Raw genomic sequence first — 20,950 nt, 5'->3', positions numbered from 1 at the left:
CTCCCTGTGACGGTGACAGAGGAGCTGAGATACGGAGATAACTGAGGGAATCAGGAGGTTGGTTTAACTGATGCTCAGTCAGTGTGGTAATAACCACGCTCTGACACACACGTGGCGTCTGATGAGATGGCGATAGCTTCAACACCCCCCCTCCATAGAGTATTATCATGCTAATCTAAGAGAAGAAGGAGGAAGGACACTGGACTGAATGAGGCTGGATAACGGGGACCTCTGGAGGAGAGTCATCACACCGCCCGGCGGCGAGCAGAGCAGGATGACGAATGGACACAGACGTTACGCTGGCTGCTTAATTAAAAGGCCAGAGCCTAATTAAAAGGCTCTTCCTGCTGAATGTGCAGAGGGACGCGGCGGCTGGACGCGGCGGCTGGACGCGGCGGCTGGACGCGGCGGCTGGACGCGGCGGCTGGACGCGGCGGCTGGACGCGGCGGCTGGACGCGGCGGCTGACCCCGCTCATGTGGAGCTGGAGCAGGCAGACTGGATCTTTTTCATGCATTTAATTTTCACATCAGAGGCGCTTTGACTGACGAGCGGCAAACACCCGAGCAGAGCGCGCCGCAGGAAGCACGCCAGATCATGGTGGGGGTGCTGGTGCCTGTTAAATGACTCATGATTTCCATTAGACTGTCAATGAAACTCGCACAAGAGATTTGATTAAATGTAATTCCACATTTCCAGCACAAAACTTTCCTCATGAAAGTCACTGAAACGTGTTATTCTCTGGGTTTGTCTCTGGCTTCAGTCTGAGGACAGTCAGTCTTCTCTGGGTTAGTTTAAAGCACAGGTTGAACAGACGTTACCTCCTCCTATTGAGCAGAGAAAGAGCAGAGAAAGAGCAGAAGAAGAGCAGAAGAAGAGCAGAAGAAGAGCAGAGAAAGAGCAGAAGAAGAGCAGAGAAAGAGCAGAAGAAGAGCAGAAGAAGAGCAGAAGAAGAGCACAAGAAGAGCAGAGAAAGAGCAGAAGAAGAGCAGAAGAAGAGCAGAAGAAGAGCAGAAGAAGAGCAGAAGAAGAGCAGAGAAAGAGCAATAGAAGAGCAGAAGAAGAGCAGAAGAAGAGCAGAAGAAGAGCAGAAGAAGAGCAGAAGAAGAGCAGAGAAAGAGCAGAAGAAGAGCAGAGAAAGAGCAGAAGAAGAGCAGAAGAAGAGCAGAGAAAGAGCAGAAGAAGAGCAGAAGAAGAGCAGAAGAAGAGCAGAAGAAGAGCAGAAGAAGAGCAGAGAAAGAGCAGAAGAAGAGCAGAAGAAGAGCAGAAGAAGAGCAGAAGAAGAGCACAAGAAGAGCAGAGAAAGAGCAGAAGAAGAGCAGAAGAAGAGCAGAAGAAGAGCAGAAGAAGAGCAGAAGAAGAGCAGAAGAAGAGCAGAGAAAGAGCAGAAGAAGAGCAGAAGAAGAGCAGAAGAAGAGCAGAGAAAGAGCAGAAGAAGAGCAGAAGAAGAGCAGAGAAAGAGCAGAAGAAGAGCAGAGAAAGAGCAGAAGAAGAGCAGAGAAAGAGCAGAAGAAGAGCAGAAGAAGAGCAGAGAAAGAGCAGAAGAAGAGCAGAAGAAGAGCAGAAGAAGAGCAGAAGAAGAACAGAGAAAGAGCAGAAGAAGAGCAGAAGAAGAGCAGAAGAAGAGCAGAAGAAGAGCAGAAGAAGAGCACAAGAAGAGCAGAGAAAGAGCAGAAGAAGAGCAGAAGAAGAGCAGAGAAAGAGCAGAAGAAGAGCAGAAGAAGAGCAGAAGAAGAGCAGAGAAAGAGCAGAAGAAGAGCAGAAGAAGAGCAGAAGAAGAGCAGAAGAAGAGCAGAGAAAGAGCAGAAGAAGAGCAGAGAAAGAGCAGAAGAAGAGCAGAAGAAGAGCAGAGAAAGAGCAGAAGAAGAGCAGAGAAAGAGCAGAAGAAGAGCAGAAGAAGAGCAGAAGAAGAGCAGAAGAAGAGCAGAAGAAGAGCAGAAGAAGAGCAGAGAAAGAGCAGAAGAAGAGCAGAAGAAGAGCAGAGAAAGAGCAGAAGAAGAGCAGAAGAAGAGCAGAGAAAGAGCAGAAGAAGAGCAGAGAAAGAGCAGAAGAAGAGCAGAGAAAGAGCAGAAGAAGAGCAGAAGAAGAGCAGAGAAAGAGCAGAAGAAGAGCAGAGAAAGAGCAGAAGAAGAGCAGAGAAAGAGCAGAAGAAGAGCAGAAGAAGAGCAGAGAAAGAGCAGAAGAAGAGCAGAAGAAGAGCAGAAGAAGAGCAGAAGAAGAGCAGAAGAAGAGCAGAAGAAGAGCACAAGAAGAGCAGAAGAAGAGCAGAAGAAGAGCAGAAGAAGAGCACAAGAAGAGCAGAGAAAGAGCAGAAGAAGAGCAGAAGAAGAGCAGAGAAAGAGCAGAAGAAGAGCAGAAGAAGAGCAGAAGAAGAGCAGAGAAAGAGCAGAAGAAGAGCAGAAGAAGAGCAGAGAAAGAGCAGAAGAAGAGCAGAAGAAGAGCAGAAGAAGAGCAGAGAAAGAGCAGAAGAAGAGCAGAAGAAGAGCAGAGAAAGAGCAGAAGAAGAGCAGAGAAAGAGCAGAAGAAGAGCAGAAGAAGAGCAGAAGAAGAGCAGAAGAAGAGCAGAGAAAGAGCAGAAGAAGAGCAGAGAAAGAGCAGAAGAAGAGCAGAAGAAGAGGGACATGCAGCAGCAGACGTTTGTCTCCAATCAGAGCTTGAACAGGCTGAGGTGTTCAGAGGGTCTGCACGCTGAGTTAGTCAGTGTCAGAAACACCGGCTGTGCAGAGGACGTTAAAACGTACGAGCCAAGTCTTCAGCCGTACATCGACAGCTCCCCCAAACATCGAACGTGTGAGAGACATGCAGACCGCGTCAGTATTGGTTCGGTCCGTCAAAGACCATATCTAGACATCAGAGCAACGTAGAAAATAGGTGCAAATTTTGACGTCTAAATCGGACCATTTTTGGACGTTGTCATGACGTTCAGCATGTGGATGTCATTTTCGTCAATGAGACGTTCAAAATGGATCCAAACATTTCTAGACGTTAATCTGACCTCCATACCACGTCTGAAAAAGACGTAATAAAAACTTTCATTCTGCACCTTCAGGAGACCTGATTTAGACGTTGAAAATTACGTTATACGTCATTTCAACGTCACACTGCTGATTCAGAGGACGGCCTCCCTCTACATGTCTCCAACAGCTCTGCTTCAGAAACAGAGACCAGAGCCCACATGTCCCCTCATGACCTGAAGTCTTCTCCAGAGGAAGCAGGAGAGAAGGTCAGCACCTCCAGGTCCAAGTAACCGCACTGCTGCCCCCACAGCGCAGACACGCAGGGTGTTCAGAGTTCAGGGTGAACCTCTCCATCCTCACAAGCTTTCCTCCCTCCTTCATACTCATTTTAAAAACAGAGATGTCTCCAGGATGGCGTGCTGCGAGTGGAGACGAGCCCGCATAAATTAGAGGAAGGAGAAAAGCTCCTTCATGGTTTTAGCGCTGAAACAAACAAACAAACAAACGCCGTGAAGCACAGAACAGCAGCGTCTGTCCTTCTCTCCTGGGTAATACGACCGTTTCCTCCAGGGAATATCTGATTTATCTGCTGAGGAAACCACGAATATCTGAGCCTTAAATGAGCCAGAGACACCTGTTACACCTCCCACCTCCACAACCAATCAGTGAAGACGTTTACCGTAGTATCCGGATAAAGGGCGCACTGAGAAATCAGCTGCAGCTACCTGCAGGTGCTGTCTGTAAAGGAAGCTCAGTGCATTGTGGGATTTTAATAACAGAGCCATTTGAAGCCTGTAACATTAAAGGAAGTGACATTAATCACAGTTTGTTTTACATACTTCACTTCACTCTAACAGACCGTTAACTGTTGGCGTAGGTGGTCGTGATGCAGCTAAAACAAAGCACCATGGGAAATAGAGAGTGTCAGAAAAATGGGATTACTGCAGACTAGGGCTGAATGATTTTGGAAAATAATCTAATATTGTGATTTAGCATGCGAGTTTTTGGGAGGTTATGTTTATCTTCATTACTCAACACAAGCAATAAACCGTCTGATGGTGTGACCAACACAACAAAGCACAGTGTAACATACAGACAATATTTCCTGTTTGCAGGGCCTACAGGTCATGTTTACAAATAACAGAAACCTTTATTTAACTTTTACAATCACAGCAGAATACTGACTGATTGATTTAACTTTAGGCCTTATAGACCTGTAATAAAATGATCATTAATCACCTTAAATAAAATCAGAGAAAGGAACAAAGGCCTGTTATGAACAATAAAATAAAAAATAAATATAAATCCTCTCGTCTCTGGATCTCACATAAAACACAGAGCAGAAATGTAAATAAGACCAAACCTTACCACTGAAATATGTCAACATGTGGAGCTCACTTTTTTATAATATAAAAAAAGAAACACTGTGAACATAGATTTAAATATTAATTGTATAGAAATCGTACTGATCTCCCATCAGTAACAAAACACAAACTAACTTTAAAAATCTTTTTTTTTGTTTTGTTTTGTTTTTTTAAATTGCAGCCTTTGTGATTTGAAAGTTGCTTTCTGTTACGTTGCGATGTTGGTTTAAATTTGATTAATTGTTCAGCCCTACAGCAGACTGACAACTTTAAAATCCAGTTGTTGTTTTTTGTTTTTTTTTTATTTTGTTTTTGCTTTATTATTTTCTCTTTTTTTTTTGCAAACTGCAGATTTCACTCATTTACAAACAACACGCTTTATTCCAGCAGAATTAGTACGTGATGCTAATACAGTTAGCTGATTCAATCAGCTAATGTTTTTATCATATGTTAGCATAAATGTTAATGAGTGATGACTCTGGCTCCTTCAGCTCTGCAGCGTAGCCCGATGCTACGACTGCACATCACGTTTTGGACTGGCAGGAGATTTGACACAAGGTGATTTTGATCGATTATTCTTTCTGATTATAAAATCTGCAGCTTAGACTGAAATACTGTGTTTCCAACATGTCACAGAGCGCTGTGTCCTTCCACCAAAGCAGAAATCCTGTTATTAACAAAAACATTATGATCCAGTTCAGGGTTGAACACACGTCGTCACATCTCGTTACATTTTCTGATTCAGCCATGTTTCTAGTTTATTGCACTTTACAGTCATTTTTAATTTAGTCTGTACATGTGTTAAAGTCAGGGTGTGAGGGTTGTTTTGGTGTGTATCCACAGTTTAATGCACACAGTGAAGGGACAGCGTGAGAACATGTAACGATGCTCTGCAGACTCAGTGGGCGGGGTCATTAAGGGTTAATCAGCTCGTTAAACCGTCAGACTGCTTCATTCATCGAGTAAAGACGACCTGAAGAGGCTAAAAACAAACCCTGGAGCACAGATTTATTTTTTCTACCACAGCAAACAGATCCAGATCTGCTGGTCCAGGTCCTCACAGAGGTCCTGGTTCCCTCTAAAAACTCTTCCTCCAGAAACAGAAGAAGAAGAAGCTGGACTGAAGAGACGCTCGAAGCATCCAGCAGGAATCAATGCCTGACCTCTTTCCCACACACACACACACACACACACACACACACACACACACACACACACACACACACACACACACACACACACACACACACACAGCTGCAGGGGTGAGTCAACACATGGTTAATAAACTGACACACACACACACACACACACACACACACACACACACACACACACACACACACACACACACACTCTGCTGGAATGAGAAGAGTTCAGGGCGCTGTAGGGGAGGAGGAGGAGGAGGAGGAGGAGGAGGTGTGTTTCCCTCACCCTGGACGGCTGCCCGGTTTGGATTCATATGACACTAACTGAAACCCCCCGATAAGCCCCGCCCCCCGCGCTGCGCCCCTGAAGACCTGAGTAAAAATAGCCTGAACTGGATGGAAACAGCCGTGTTCTGAGAAACACGGGACGAGCGGCTCAGAGTGGGCGAGCAGACTGCTGCTGCTACACGCCAAGAATACACATATGGCGAGCGTTAAAACACACACAACACGAGCAGGAGGCCGCAGAGTGTGTGAGCACGCAGGTAAACCTCTGCACAGCAAGAGGAGCTCCACGTTTAACACCTCCCAGACCCTCTCCCCTCTGCAGAGGAGGCGCTGCAGGAGGATCAAACACAGGGCCTGAGGGACCAGGAGGGCTTGGGGTCCAGTCTGAGCCCCACACGCCGCAGAAGAAGCTCAAAGATCAGCCTGAAGAGTTCGGCCTGAAGAGTTCGGCCTGAAGAGATCGGCCTGAAGAGATCGGCCTGAAGAGATCGGCCTGAAGAGTTCGACCTGAAGAGATCGGCCTGAAGAGATCGGCCTGAAGAGTTCGGCCTGAAGAGTTCGGCCTGAGGAGTTCGGCCTGAAGAGATCGGCCTGAAGAGTTCGGCCTGAAGAGTTCGGCCTGAGGAGTTCGGCCTGAGGAGTTCGGCCTGAAGAGATTGGCCTGAAGAGTTCGGCCTGAAGAGTTCGGCCTGAAGAGTTCGGCCTGAGGAGTTCGGCCTGAAGAGATCGGCCTGAAGAGTTCGGCCTGAAGAGTTCGGCCTGAAGAGTTCGGCCTGAAGAGTTCGGCCTGAAGAGTTCGGCCTGAAGAGCTCGGCCTGTGAACGGTCAGAGCTCCAACAAGGTCAAACGTCTATTCTGGGAAAGTTTGGTAATTAGATTCAGACGCCCTCACTGAGAGGAGGACGTCCTGTTACAGCGCTGAGAGGAGCCCCCTCAGATCACAGACCTGTCCCTGCACCATGAGCAGAGAGCAGAGAGCAGAGAGCAGAGAGCAGAGAGCAGGGCATGATGGGAAATGATGGGGCATGGCTTTATGAAGAGTGCAGCAAAAAAAAGAAAGAAATGAGGCTTATCTTCAGATTTTAATTTCCTGCTTCATTTCACGTTTCAGCGCCATAAAAGATTTTATTCCACAAAACCTGAGAGGCAACAATGAGACGTAGCTTAGCATTAGTGCTAACGACACACACACACACACACACACACACACACACACACACACACACACACACACACACACACACAGTCAGCTGATAATAAAAACAGAAGCAGAAACAAATCAATCAGATATTCATTCAGTCTCTTCCCACAATGCACTGCGTCACCCTCAAGCCAGTGTCAGGCGCTGCTCGTCCAATCAAAACCTTCGATCTGTGCGGTTCGTGTTCGTCTGGATTTCACGTTGTTAAAGGTGAGTTTGTCCTCTGCTCATAAACCCATCATCAGCTCTTTCTCTCTGAGTAAAACAGAAACTGCTCAGAAAAAAAAACTCATTCAAAAACAGATTTTAAAGGTTCATTCCGTAAAGCGTCTGCAGAAACATCAGCTCTAACTGAGACACAGAGAAGAAGTTTTTCACAAACAGCTGCAGAGTCAGAGTTTTTCTGAATTAAAGCTTGAAGGAGTTTTTCTTTACTCCACACACAGACGATCGATCCCAGCCCACTGTTTGTTACAGACTCAGGTCTGATCAGAGAAATATGGAAAACACCTGAGCTCACACTGATGATACCAGAGCTGTGAGCGCCTCGCTCTGACAGCGCCTCGCTCTGACAGCTGGGGAAGGAAACAGAAACACAGCTTTACAGAGGGAGTCAGCTTTTAATGGAGTCCTGAATAATCCAGTGTTAATTAATCGATTAAACATACTGATTGATACTCGATTAATCGATTAACAGCGTTTAGATTAATCGAGTCTTAGGAATGAAACCAGTTTTTGTCCAGTTTTCAGTCAGTAAAGAAAAACTCTCCTGGGTCTCACTCAGACTTCAGGGCGGTTTGTTGAGTTTCAGGCAGTTTTCAATCTGGGTAAAAGTCGTGATTTTTACATTTTTGATTAATCGAATAACAAAGATAATCAAATAGTTCATGTTCAGTATCAAATTATCTTAAAAGGCTTTTATTCTGTCTTGAGATTATAGGAATAATATCTGTGAGGTTATTTAATCCACACTTTCCATCAGCGCTGGATGTCTCCTGTGTTTAACTGATCGAATAAAAGCCGTACTCGTTTATTACCTTCATTAAAATAAATTATTCACTTTAAAGAGCTCAGATATCCACTTCTTGTGATTTGATGTGTGTCATATCCTCCCTGATGTGTCTAACTGTCCCAGCGTTTCTCAGACCGTTCATGGCGTTAAACAGAGACTGACGAGACCATCGGCTCTGACTCCTAAACTCCAGGAAAGCCTCCAGAGTCCCAGCTCCACGGCTCAGTCACAGCCAGGACTCTGAGCCCACAGCAGACGGCCTTTACCAGATTACCTGCGCTAAAAGCTCATGAAAAACACGTTTCCTTATCTGCAAAGAGCACAAAGCAGGAGCTTAGTGAGCAGCTGACGCCTTCACCGCAGTGAAATTAAAACAGTCTGTCAGAGAAGTTTGTCCAAGACGTCTGCTTTAAAAACAGGAGCACAAACAGAAAGAGCCAGAAAAGACAGACAGCAGACTCTCAGAGACTCCTCATCCAGCTCTGATAAAGCCAACCTGCTCCCCATCCAGCCTGGATCTCCTCCATATCCTCCATCTCTTCCCAGCTCCTCCATCTCCTCCCAGCTCCATCACAGCCTCAGCTCCATCACAGCTCCAGCTCCATCACAGCCTCAGCTCCATCACAGCCCCAGCTCCATCACAGCCCCAGCTCCATCACAGCCCCAGCTCCATCACAGCTCCAGCTCCATCACAGCTCCAGCTCCATCACAGCCTCAGCTCCATCACAGCCTCAGCTCCATCACAGCCCCAGCTCCATCACAGCCCCAGCTCCATCACAGCCCCAGCTCCATCACAGCTCCAGCTCCATCACAGCTCCAGCTCCATCACAGCTCCAGCTCCATCACAGCCTCAGCTCCATCACAGCCTCAGCTCCATCACAGCCCCAGCTCCATCACAGCTCCAGCTCCATCACAGCCCCAGCTCCATCACAGCCCCAGCTCCATCACAGCCCCAGCTCCATCACAGCTCCAGCTCCATCACAGCTCCAGCTCCATCACAGCCTCAGCTCCATCACAGCCTCAGCTCCATCACAGCCCCAGCTCCATCACAGCCCCAGCTCCATCACAGCCCCAGCTCCATCACAGCTCCAGCTCCATCACAGCTCCAGCTCCATCACAGCCTCAGCTCCATCACAGCCTCAGCTCCATCACAGCCCCAGCTCCATCACAGCTCCAGCTCCATCACAGCCCCAGCTCCATCACAGCCCCAGCTCCATCACAGCCCCAGCTCCATCACAGCTCCAGCTCCATCACAGCTCCAGCTCCATCACAGCCTCAGCTCCATCACAGCCTCAGCTCCATCACAGCCCCAGCTCCATCACAGCCCCAGCTCCATCACAGCCCCAGCTCCATCACAGTCTCAGCTCCATCACAGCTCCATCACAGCCCCAGCTCCATCACAGTCTCAGCTCCATCATAGCTCCAGCTCCATCACAGTGTCAGCTCCATCACAGTCCCAGCTCCATCACAGTCTCAGCTCAGATCCAGACTCCGTCAGGGTTTGTTGTTTTATTCATGTTCTCAGCCAAACACGATGTCACGTTAAAAAATCATCAACAAACCTGTTTCTGTGGGAAGAGACGTTCAGATACCAGACCACGCGTGACCGTAACAAGATCCCACACTCAGACAAGACTAACGTTTATCTAACGCTGACCCACAGAGAGGAGAGGAGAGGAGAGGAGGAGAGGAGAGGAGAGGAGAGGAGAGGAGAGGAGAGGAGAGGAGAGGAGAGGAGAGGAGAGGAAACGATAGGAGAGGAAATGAGAGGAGAGGAGAGGAGAGGAGAGGAGAGGAGAGGAGAGGAGAGGAGAGGAGAGGAGAGTAGGAGAGGAGAGGAGAGGAGAGGAGAGGAGAGGAGAGGAGAGGAGAGGAGAGGAGAGGAGAGGAAATAACCTCTGGCACTAAGATGGATGGGTACATTTCCTGCAGCAGCAGCAGGCGTTTGTTGGAGGAAACAGGAGCGGAGCGGCTGTTAGCGGCTGTTAGCGGCTCTCAGAGCCACCACGGCTGAACAGTCAGAGAAAATAACCACGCTGACGGAAACCAAACTCCACAGATTGAACAGTCTGAGGAGAAGGATGTTAGCGCGCAGCGTGATGGAGAGGCAATCTTTGGGAAACCAAGCACGGAAACCACACGTCAACACCGCTTAGAGGAGAGGCTACGTTAGCATGACTGATGCTATCACGCTGACCTTTGTAACATGGAGCAAAGTTAGCAAACAAGGCCGGTCTGTAGGGAACCAGATCCTCCAGACTGAAACCAATCAGAACAAAGCCTCAGGAATAAAAACCTGAGATCAGGAACAGCTGAGAGGAAACCATGGCAGGGACACAGACGACTGAATCATGGCTTAATGTGTTTTAATGTGTTCAGCTAAAGCTGGTTTGTTCTTCACATTGAACAGGAATCAGTGTGTGTCTCAGGGTGAAATGGGTTTGACGTTTTGGTGGCATGTGTTCAGTTTCTGACACACTCTGCTCCTCTGTCGTTTTCACAGCCTCTCATGTTTCTCTGTCTGTGTTTCACGGCTCAGACGTGTTCAGGACAAACTGCAGAGCGTCTGCTCAGCGTCAGGAACGTGTCCCTGACTTTCTTTTCTCTCCTGACCTGCTCTGAAGTGTTGGTCTTCAGCACCAGGTCTGTCTGAAGCCAGGTCCAGGGCCCCAGCACTTTCTGGATCAGGGGTCAGGAACTAACTCAGGAAGGTCTGGGTAAAGAAAAAGTGTTGAATGAGATTATTGACTTCAGCCTGAAACTCAGTGAGGAGCTCAGATTAAAGCTCTTCATGAAGCTGGTTTCTGGTTTTCATCAGTTTGATAAACACTTATATTAAACACAGATATTTCATTATACTGTGTACATTTAGGTTCACGGAAATATTTACAGAAAGAAAGATAAATTGTTGTTCCTCAGTGAGAATAAGACGGCTGTTTGTAGAAATAAATTAAAAAAATAAACTTGTTTTTTTTCAGTCTCTCAGCATCATGTGTGTTTTTGTTTGGACCCAGAGGGGAGTATTCAGAAAACCAAGGCTCAGAACAAATTAAAGAGCGTTGCCTTACAGTTAAAGAAGTCAATTTATGGAATGATCTAAACAGAGAAACTGAAGAAGCTAAATCAATCAATATCTTTAATGAAATGATGAAATCCAGATTTCTTAGTAAATACAGTGAAATTAAATGAGATCATGCTGAGTGGCATAAATAGGAAAAAAAAGATGTGTTCTTTTGTTTTTGTTTTTTGTTGGCTGTTTTTGGTTTTCTTTTTTTTAAAAGAATGAAATGTTAAAGGCCTGTTTGCCTGCAGCTGTTCTGTTTTGTATGTTTTTATATTCTTGTCATGTGACTGTTGATTAATATCCTGTGAGAGAAGGGGCCGATACAATCAGAGTTTTCTTCTTTCTGCTCCCTTTCATTCAGTTTTGGGGATCTTTTATTTTTCTTTGTATCGATTTGTATTTATAAAAGAATGAAATAAATTAAAATAAATAAATAAATAAGTAAATAAAGATCGAACATGAATGAGTGGGTTCACTCCTCTTTTCTCAGAAAACGCCGTGTGAGGATGTTCTCCTCGCCACAGATCCAGCTCGTCTTTTCTCTCTGTATCACTCCTGTTATTTCTCCTCCTGTCCTCCTTTCATCCATCCCTCTCCTCCAAACTTTCCTCTGCACACATCTACAGCCAGGGATGCTGACACCTCATTGGCTGAGAAGCGTCACTGCTGCTCAACCGATACCGTAAACTCTTTAAAAGCTGCGCCAGCGAAAACAGGAATGTCTTATCATATTTAAAATCCCCTCCTGATTTACTGAGAATAGGCCTGGGTTCCTATAGGATGGTGAAACCAAACTAAAAAGAGGTCTGACTGAGCTCCATGTGGACTGAGCAGAGTCTGTTGGTCTGAACGTTCAGCAGAAACTCAACAACTCTCCACCTGACGTCTGTGAACCAATGAAGAAATAAAGTTATGGGTCAGAGAAACATCTCCGAGTGCAGCAAAGAAACGTTTCAGGGTAAAATCATCTAAATCTGAAAACCTGATCAAATCCTGATCCTGATCCTGACACAAAACCATTTCCCCCACAGCGCCCCCTAATGGAGAACATGTTCCTTTGTCTGAGGCAGAGTTTGCTGATGTTCACGCAGCAGGTAACACTGCAGGAAACTGAACCGTGCCAGCAAGTTACACAGCTGCTGAGATTAACACGAGGTCAGAAACTCAGTCACAGTAAAACATGACACAAAAACTCACAGACAGGATCTCTGGTGGAGTAAATAACCTGTGACAGGTCTTAGATCAGACTTTAACCTGGTGATGAGACGGTTGATGCTGAGCTTCAGTTCATTTAATGACGTTTCAAACACTAAATATGAGGCTGAAACATGACCATGAGATTATTGACGAGGTCTTACGGTGAGAAATGTTAAATAATGAGTTTAGAAAAAAAATGAGACACTGAGAAGGAGAAGGGTCGGGGGGGTTTGGGGGGTCTGGGGGGCGATTTGCTCCTGGTTCAGCCTGGCTGCCTGATCAATGACGCAGAGCTCTGTCCTCATTATGAAGTGATTAAAGGATCATTGAGAGCACCCCCCCCCCCCCAGGAGTCCACCAATCAATACGTGGTGGTTCATGTGGCCCGGGTCACTCACAGACACTTGTTTCCTTATTTCAGCCTCCTCTCCCCTTCAGACAGGGAGCAGGAGGGAGGAGGAGGATCCAGAGGAGGAGTATCCAGAGGAGGAGGATCCAGAGGAGGTTTATCCAGAGGAGGAGGATCCAGAGGAGGTGTATCCAGAGGAGGTGTATCCAGAGGAGGAGGATCCAGAGGAGGAGTATCCAGAGGAGGAGGATCCAGAGGAGGTTTATCCAGAGGAGGAGGATCCAGAGGAGGTGTATCCAGAGGAGGAGGATCCAGAGGAGGAGTATCCAGAGGAGGAGTATCCAGAGGAGGAGGATCCAGAGGAGGAGTATCCAGAGGAGGTGTATCCAGAGGAGGTGTATCCAGAGGAGGAGGATCCAGAGGAGGTGTATCCAGAGGAGGTGTATCCAGAGGAGGAGGATCCAGAGGAGGTGTATCCAGAGGAGGTGTATCCAGAGGAGGAGGATCCAGAGGAGGAGTATCAAGAGGAGGAGTATCCAGAGGAGGAGGATCCAGAGGAAGAGGATCCAGAGGAGGTGTATCCAGAGGAGGTGTATCCAGAGGAGGAGGATCCAGAGGAGGTGTATCCAGAGGAGGAGGATCCAGAGGAGGTGTATCCAGAGGAAGAGGATCCAGAGGAGGTGTATCCAGAGGAGGAGTATCCATAGGAGGAGGATCCAGAGGAGGAGGATCCAGAGGAGGAGTATCCAGAGGAGGAGTATCCAGAGGAGGAGGATCCAGATGGGGAGGATCCAGAGGAGGTGTATCCAGAGGAGGTGTATCCAGAGGAGGAGGATCCAGAGGAGGAGGATCCAGAGGAGGAGTATCCAGAGGAGGAGCTGGGTTTCTGCGCTCTCTGCTGAGGCGCTCTGATGTCTGTGTTATCTTAATCTCCTGGGACTTCATATTATGCCACTGAGCGCTGAGGTTTTTAAAATAAACAGGATTCTGGGGGATTGTGGGTGACGCTGCTCAATGGAGGTTTTGGAGGATCTTTGGGCTTAGTCATCCGCTAATAATCCCTTAAAACGGTGAAAATCCACGCACATATGAAGCCGAATTAGCGACTCCTTCACATGAAAAATGCATGAAAACCACGGATTTCTGGATGATTCATTTTCCTCCTTTCAGCACAGATCCTTTCTGCTGCCCTGTGGCTTCACACACACACACACACACACACACACACACACACACACACACACACACACACACACACACACACACACACACACACACACACACACACACACACACACACACCCTGCTGGTTGTAAGTCAGAGCGTGTGTGTGTGTGTTATAGTATGGAGTACCCTCACAGGGGGAGGGGGGTGACTGTAAAGTTCAGAGACAGACGCTCAGCGTGACTGTGAACAATGAGAGACGCGTGAACACGCAGCAAACAAAGATCCTCTCACAGACAGACGACCCTCTCTGCCTCAGATTATCAACCACAGATAATCTGCTGACGCTGCAGGTTGTTCCTCCAACCGCTGGACGCTGTCCACGCCCTGCTCCACGAAGCACGACCAGCCCCCCCCCCCGCGCTGCTTGTGGCCGGCTGGGTTGGTAAGCTGAGCCAGAGTCCATGTTCGACAAGGGGTTAACGTTTCTGAGGAGCAGCTCGACAAAACCGCAGGAAGACAGCCAGTCTGGAAAGACCGAGCGAGGCCTGTCACTGGTCCAGCTTGTGGTCCAGAGCCTCCCGCTGTCTCTTCTTCTTCTTCCTCGTAGCCTTTCTCTGAACTCACACAGCTCTTCCTCAAACTTTACACACTCCCCTGCCTGGCTGCAGCTCCCAGCCAACCGCTGATTAAAACCAGGGCTAACCAAAACCAGCGCTAACCAAAACCAGGGCTAACCAGCACCAGGGCTAACCAAAACCAGGGCCCAAAACCAGGGCCCAAAACCATCACTAACCAACACAAGGGCCCAAAACCAGGGCCCAAAACCAGCGCTAACCAACACCAGGGCCTTAAACCAGGGCCCAAAACCAGCACTAACCAAAACCAGGGCCCAAAACCAGGGCCCAAAACCAGCACCAACCAACACCAGGGCCCAAAACCAGGGCCCAAAACCAGCACTTACAAAAACCAGGGCCCAGAACCAGTGCTTACCCAAACCAGGGCCCAAAACCAGCACTTACAAAAACCAGGGCCCAGAACCAGCACTTACCCAAACCAGGGCCCCAGGCCTCCTGGACTTTGTTGTCCTTAAAACAGTCAGAGATCACACCTGGAAAGCTAGTCTCCTCTTCTTTAAGGGGCTGTTTGAATTTTTTCTCTTGCCCAAATAGTTAAAGAGTTACGGTAATTAGAGCAGCTTTGCTTTCCCTCTTAAAGGATGAGTTACGGTAAAATGGAAGCACTGTAGGGTTTCTATGTGTTTTCATGTGGATGGTCCATCACTGATCCGTTTCATCCAGATCAAAAAGAAGATCTCTACGGTAGAAAGACCGCGTCCTGAGAGACACTGGTTTCACCATCCACAGCAACAAATGAACAGGGTGTTATACTGAAGAAAACTGGAGATTAAAGATAAAACATGATGACTGCACTGAGATAAATCCTGCAGCACCACATCGTACAACAGTTAGCCTCACAAAGACAGATCCCAGTGTTTCAGGAGTGACTTCACTAACGAGGAAGACCTGACGTTTAGACGTGACACTGTTTCCCTCAGTCACTGCCTCCACCACTGGATCAGCAGCAGCTCCACCCCCTGACTACACCTGAGAGACGTTAACAAGGCCCAGAGACGGACAAGGCGTCTGTCTTCAATGGGGGAAAAGAGGCTAAAATCTCTAATATCTCTAAAATCTCTAATTTCTCTAAATCATATCTCTGACATTTCAGGAAGCACGCGGGACGGCGCACGGAGAGCCACAGCCTGAAACAACCGCGACACACGGCAGCTAACGCTAGCATCAGAGACCAGCTCCAATCAGAGACCAGCTCCAATCAGAGACCCGATCCAATCAGAGACCAGCTCCAATTAGAGACCCGATCCAATCAGAGACCAGCTCCAATCAGAGACCAGCTCCAATCAGAGACCAGCTCCAATCAGAGACCAGATCCAATCAGAGACCAGATCCAATCAGAGACCAGCCCCAATCAGAGACCAGCTCCAATCAGAGACCAGCCCCAATCAGAGACCAGCTCCAATCAGAGACCAGATCCAATCAGAGACCAGCTCCAATCAGAGACCAGCTCCAATCAGAGACCAGCTCCAATCAGAGACCAGATCCAATCACAGACCAGATCCAATCACAGACCAGATCCAATCACAGACCAGATCCAATCAGAGACCAGTTTTAAATTGAAGCTCATTTCTCAAAAAGCCTGAAAACAGATGTAACTTAACGAGCAGTTCAGACTCTGTCCGTGCCGCCGGCGCTCTGTAAACGCTCTTTAAAATTCACACGGGCTGATGTACCTGTGAGCTCTGAGTCAGCAGAAAGACGAGCGGGAACTTTTCTCTGAGGCAGAGAGAAGGAGTTATTTTCAGAGAGGAGGAGGAACGAGGAGCAGAGAGGAGTGATTTTCAGTGAGGAGGAGGAACGAGGAGCAGAGAGGAGCAGAGAGGAGTTATTATCAGTGAGGAGGAGGAACGAGGAGCAGAGAGGAGTTATTATCAGTGAGGAGGAGGAACGAGGAGCAGAGAGGAGCAGAGAGGAGCCCCACGCCGCAGAGACAGTGATGGAGGAGCCACTCCAGCACGCCGCGGCCCTGCCCGCTCCTCTGAAGCTCGTTTCTGCAACGCTTGGTGCAACATGTTAATGTGATTTCTGAGCAGCTGTGACCAAACGGGGCCAGGACCTGGAGGCCAAGGCCCCGGTGGTCTCAGCAGATTATCCCGCAGCGCCCTGTGCTGTGTCAGCCCTGGATTATGGATGAGCGGGGGCCGCAGGGCTGACAGGTAATAATTCACTCCCCAGGGGTCCCACACCCTTCACTGGACACGGCACGGAGGGCTGGGGGGGGCGAGGGGCCGGCTCAGCCTTGGAGCACTCATCCTCACCTTCCTCCTCTTTTTTTAAACAATCCACTTAAAGAAACAGGCTCTCATTGGCTGTCGCCTGCCACAGGTAACCAGCCATTACCAGCATGATATACGAGGTGCCAGGGGCCGGGGCCCTCTCAGGGGCAGGGCCAAACAAAGTCCCTCATGTCGTGGGCGTGAAGGCAGAGATTAAACGCTGCTTCCTGAAGCACAGCGCCGCTCTGGACCCTTCTTTCCACCACACTGACTCGTGGTGTGAGACACTTCAGACAAATCAGAGCCGCCGCGATCACAGCAGACCGACGGGGGCCTGAGACGAGGGAGGGGCCTGAGACGAGGGAGGGGCCTGAGACGAGGGAGGGGCCTGAGACGAGGGAGGGGCCGAGCGGGGGGCACCTGTAGTCCGCCTGGGGGTTAATGTAACGTGTCCTCCAGATGAAATTCACTTTCCTCCCCTGACCAAACCAAACTGCAGCGCCAACGGCGCTCATGGCGCTAACGGCGTCGGCGAGGGTTAGATGTAGCCACGCTTGGATATTGAGCACTTCATCTCGATGATGAAAATGGAAATATGCTCACTGAACGTCCCCCAGGGGCCACAGTCCTCAGCCCCTGGTTAGGAGCCTATTTCAACCATCATTACCCTGAGGACCCATTAGGAGGACGCCATCTGCACTCGCACGGCGCCCCCTCCCTCCTTCCACTCCACGCTCCTCGCCGTCTCAAACCGAAAGCAGGGGCAGAAATGGAAATGGGAAATAAAATTACAAACTGAGCTAACCGCGTCATTACCCATGCTAACTGAGACCCATCAGGCCCGACGCAGCCGGAGCCATCCTGCAGAGGGACGGGGAAATGAACGCTCGGCTCTCACATTTACCACCCGTCAGCACCAACGTGACCCTCTAATGGCGTGAAGCACGGGAAACAGAGCCCAGCTGATTGCTGGACGTGTAGGAGACGACCACAACAAGAGCTGAACATAGATCTGTGTGAAGTAGAAGCAGGAGGCAGAGCAGCACCTCTCCTCCTCGGCGTGTCAAATAAAACCACCAAACCTCCTGAAGACGTCCTCTGAGCTGCACACCGAGCAGGGAAGCAGCCCCTCACGGCGCCCTGCACGCCTGCAGCAGCTGAGACGGGCAGGAAGAGGACCAAACCAGAGCGGATCACAAGACCAGACCACACGCTCTCCACTTAAACATCTGACTGCTGGAGCAGGGCTGCGTGATGTTTTTCCAGCGAGAGTCAAAACAAGGAGCTCAATCTGAGAGGAGGAGGGGGTGTCAGGGATACTTTCAGGATTAATCCATCCAGCTTGTTTTTCAAATCTGTAAAAATGTCAATTAGAGAAATGATCTCATCACTAAAGTCATGTTTCCAAACACAGAGCTTTGCCTCAGAGGAGCAGGAAATGTGTCTGATGCAGCTGCTCTGGTGTTTTTACCCATTTTTATATAAACGCCTGCAAAACTTTAGCAAAACAACATCTATCACAGAGAAAGGGGGAGGGCCGAGCTGCTCCTCAGTCAGGCAGGCAACAGGGCAAAAAATAATTCCTTACAACCGGCCAAGATCGATGGAGGAGTAGTGGTGTAGTCTGTCTCTGTTTGCGCACAGGAGAGATTTATTTATTGTTGAAATGCTCTTAGCCTCAGCTGAAACTGAACACCCACCGAGGGCAGCGAGAGGGCTAATGCACAACAGGCAGAGACTCAATCAGAGCTGCGCAGGAGGACGGCTCCAGAGCTGCAAGAGGAGCTGCAGGAGGAGCAGCAAGAGGAGCTGCAGGAGGAGCTGTTAAAAAAGCTGCAGAAAAGCTGCAACAGAAACATCCATATCCACAAAAACAAGCAGAGGTGGAGGCTCCTGGGGGAGAGGGGGGGTCTTGTAGGAGCAGAAACCAGGTTTTAATCTTTGTGCATGCTCTGCTGCACAGTGATCCTTAAACCTGTAAGAACAATGAGCTCATCGCCTCCCCCTCCAGGGGAGTTTGGCTCCAGGAGCTGCAGATGAAGAAAACATGGTTTTCAGAGCATGTGAAGTGAAATGTGCAGAGTGAACACACTGGATCAAACACACACACACACACACACTCTGATCTGTTAGTGTGATGAGCTGATCTCCTGGTGTGTGTTGCAGATCTATGTGTCTCTGTTTGAGGAATGATCCAGATTGACACAGTGACAGGCTCTCGATCAGCTGTTTCTGTCACAAGTTGCAAACAGGAATCCTGAAAACGCGATGACACAGCAGCAGAGCTGGTTTTTGGGGTAATTCTGCACAAACACGCAGATGTCAAAGCCCGAAAACAAAATGTCTCAGAGCCTGAGAATCAGAGTGAGGTCTGCTGCTGGGAGGGAAGCAGCTTTCCTGGCGCTTTAACTCAACTTACAGACCCGAAATGAGCACTTCACGGTCAGGAAACGTGTCGGACATGTTCCAGAAATTAATGACGACGTTCACGCATGAAATAATCCCTGAGTGGAGTGAAACTTGGAGCACCAGGCTCCCACAGAGCGGACACGGAGCGGACACGGAGCGCGCAGAGCGCAGCTGCAGCAGCAGCATCGTTAACTCCTCACCGAGCTCACACACACTTCTCCCTTACCTTACACTGTTCCTCCGCAGCTCCACGGTGAGGAAAACAAACCTCCGAGGTGTCACCGCGGGCAGCAGCGCAGGCGGTAAAGTCTCGGTAGAAACAGAAAAGGCAGAAGCGTCAGTTTGATAAGTTTTCTCCAGAAACGCTGAGTTAATCCCAGAGCGGCGGAGAGCGGCGCAGAGACGCTCCTCACTCCTCTGACAAGACTGGAGCCAGACTGAATCACAACACTCCACCCGCCGCACAGGCCCCGCCCCTCCCTGCGCGAGACAGGCCTGCCATCCAATCACAGAGCGGTGCCAGAGCTCTGTCCTCTCCTATTGGTTGATGACTCCAGTGCCTGTCTTAGCCCCGCCCAGCTGTGGCTCACTTCGCTCCCAGATGTTGAATACCAGAACATCAGGGCCCTGCTGTAACTCAGCCAGCCAATCAGAGCGCAGCAGAGGGGTTTGAAAACACACTCAGTTTGACTTTATGGGAGGAGCTGTTAAAAAATGATGTTTATGCTGATGAGTCTATTAACAGGAGCAGAAAAACTCAAAGATGGAGGAATCACTGGAGTTAGAGAGTCAGACTCAGTCAGAGGAACACAGAAAGATTTTCTCTGGATGACGGTGAAAAGTTTCCTGTGTGAAGTGTCCAAGTGTTTTAGCCACAAAAATCTGATTTATCTCCACAATTAAACTAATAAGTGGATGAAGTTCTTTGCTTAAATGTAGAGAAAAATTCTCTATTTGAAATTTTAAAAATTAGCAAAATATTCAACAAAAGTTTTGAATTTTCAAAAATTTCAAAATATTGTCAAATTTTTAAAAACTTTGCAAAAATAAAAGAAATGTTACTTTTGCAAAATTTTGAACAAAAATTTTTAATTTTCAAAAATTTCAAAATATTTAGAAATGTAAAAAAAATTGATTAAAATTTCCCCCCAAAAATCTCTAAATTTGCAAAAATGGGTCAAATCCAAACTGTGACAGTCAGTAGGTATACATACAGTTTAAGAAATCAGACTATGAGCTAAGTCAGCACAAGATCAGACTATTGAGATGAATGCAAACAGCTTAGTCAGACTGAAAACAGACAGAGTACAGCTTGATTAACACACTTTGATCATATGGTTGCTATCAGACTGGGGTTTGGTTCGGCAGGTCTTGGTACACCTCGGCGTTCAGCGTGAACACATTTCACTCCAGATGATAGACAGGGTGACTGTGCTCCAACCAAGCAGCAACCTCCGGTCTGAGAATATGAGTGAATGCAGAAGTGTTAAAATCTGCTGTTTCTCCAGTAGCTTGAGGCTACAGGAAGTACAGGAAGTCACAAACACACCAAGCCAAAAAAAGCTGTTTACAAATCAGAAATTAACCTATTTACAGCCTGGATCGACAAACGTCTCCTGTCTGAGTCGATAATTTAACTATCAGCTCCCACTGTACGGGGGGTGATTTTTTTCTAACTCAGCCGTTCAGAGGATATTAAGATCAGGAGCTCACCCAATAAGAGGCACAGCTGAGGGTCACGTGACCGACAGGCGCCCTATGGCTGTAGGTGAAGCCCTTTCCCCTACCAATATGGCTGCTATAGCCGATCTGCTTCATTTTCTGTTTCAGAAACAGACGGGCGACGTCGGCGAGACTACGTCCATGTTTTATACAGTCTATGGCTGCAACACAACGAACAAACACCAGGTGATGTCACTAACGAGCAGAGTACTTTAGAAACATGAC

At 48.3% G+C, this 20,950-nt stretch overlaps 1 protein-coding gene across 3 annotated transcripts in view; it reads right to left on the bottom strand.

The window, feature by feature from the left end:
* sema6cb (semaphorin 6Cb) overlaps window positions 1-19,424 on the bottom strand; it is a 187,693-nt gene extending 168,269 nt beyond the window's left edge. For all 3 annotated transcript variants that reach the window (XM_074682891.1, XM_074682893.1, XM_074682894.1), the window contains exon 1: window positions 19,230-19,424. The gene's annotated coding sequence lies outside the window, so the exon portion shown is untranslated. The remainder of the gene's footprint in view (window positions 1-19,229) is intronic.
* Window positions 19,425-20,950: the final 1,526 nt, after the last annotated feature.

The sequence above is a fragment of the Halichoeres trimaculatus genome, unplaced genomic scaffold (assembly GCF_033239565.1).
Source record: "Halichoeres trimaculatus isolate MK-OKI-2021-1 unplaced genomic scaffold, fHalTri1.1 fHalTri1_scaffold_12, whole genome shotgun sequence".
NCBI classification, from domain to species: domain Eukaryota; kingdom Metazoa; phylum Chordata; class Actinopteri; order Labriformes; family Labridae; genus Halichoeres; species Halichoeres trimaculatus.
Note: the sequence above shows the minus strand (reverse complement) of the source record. Positions and strands in the feature narration are given on the sequence as shown.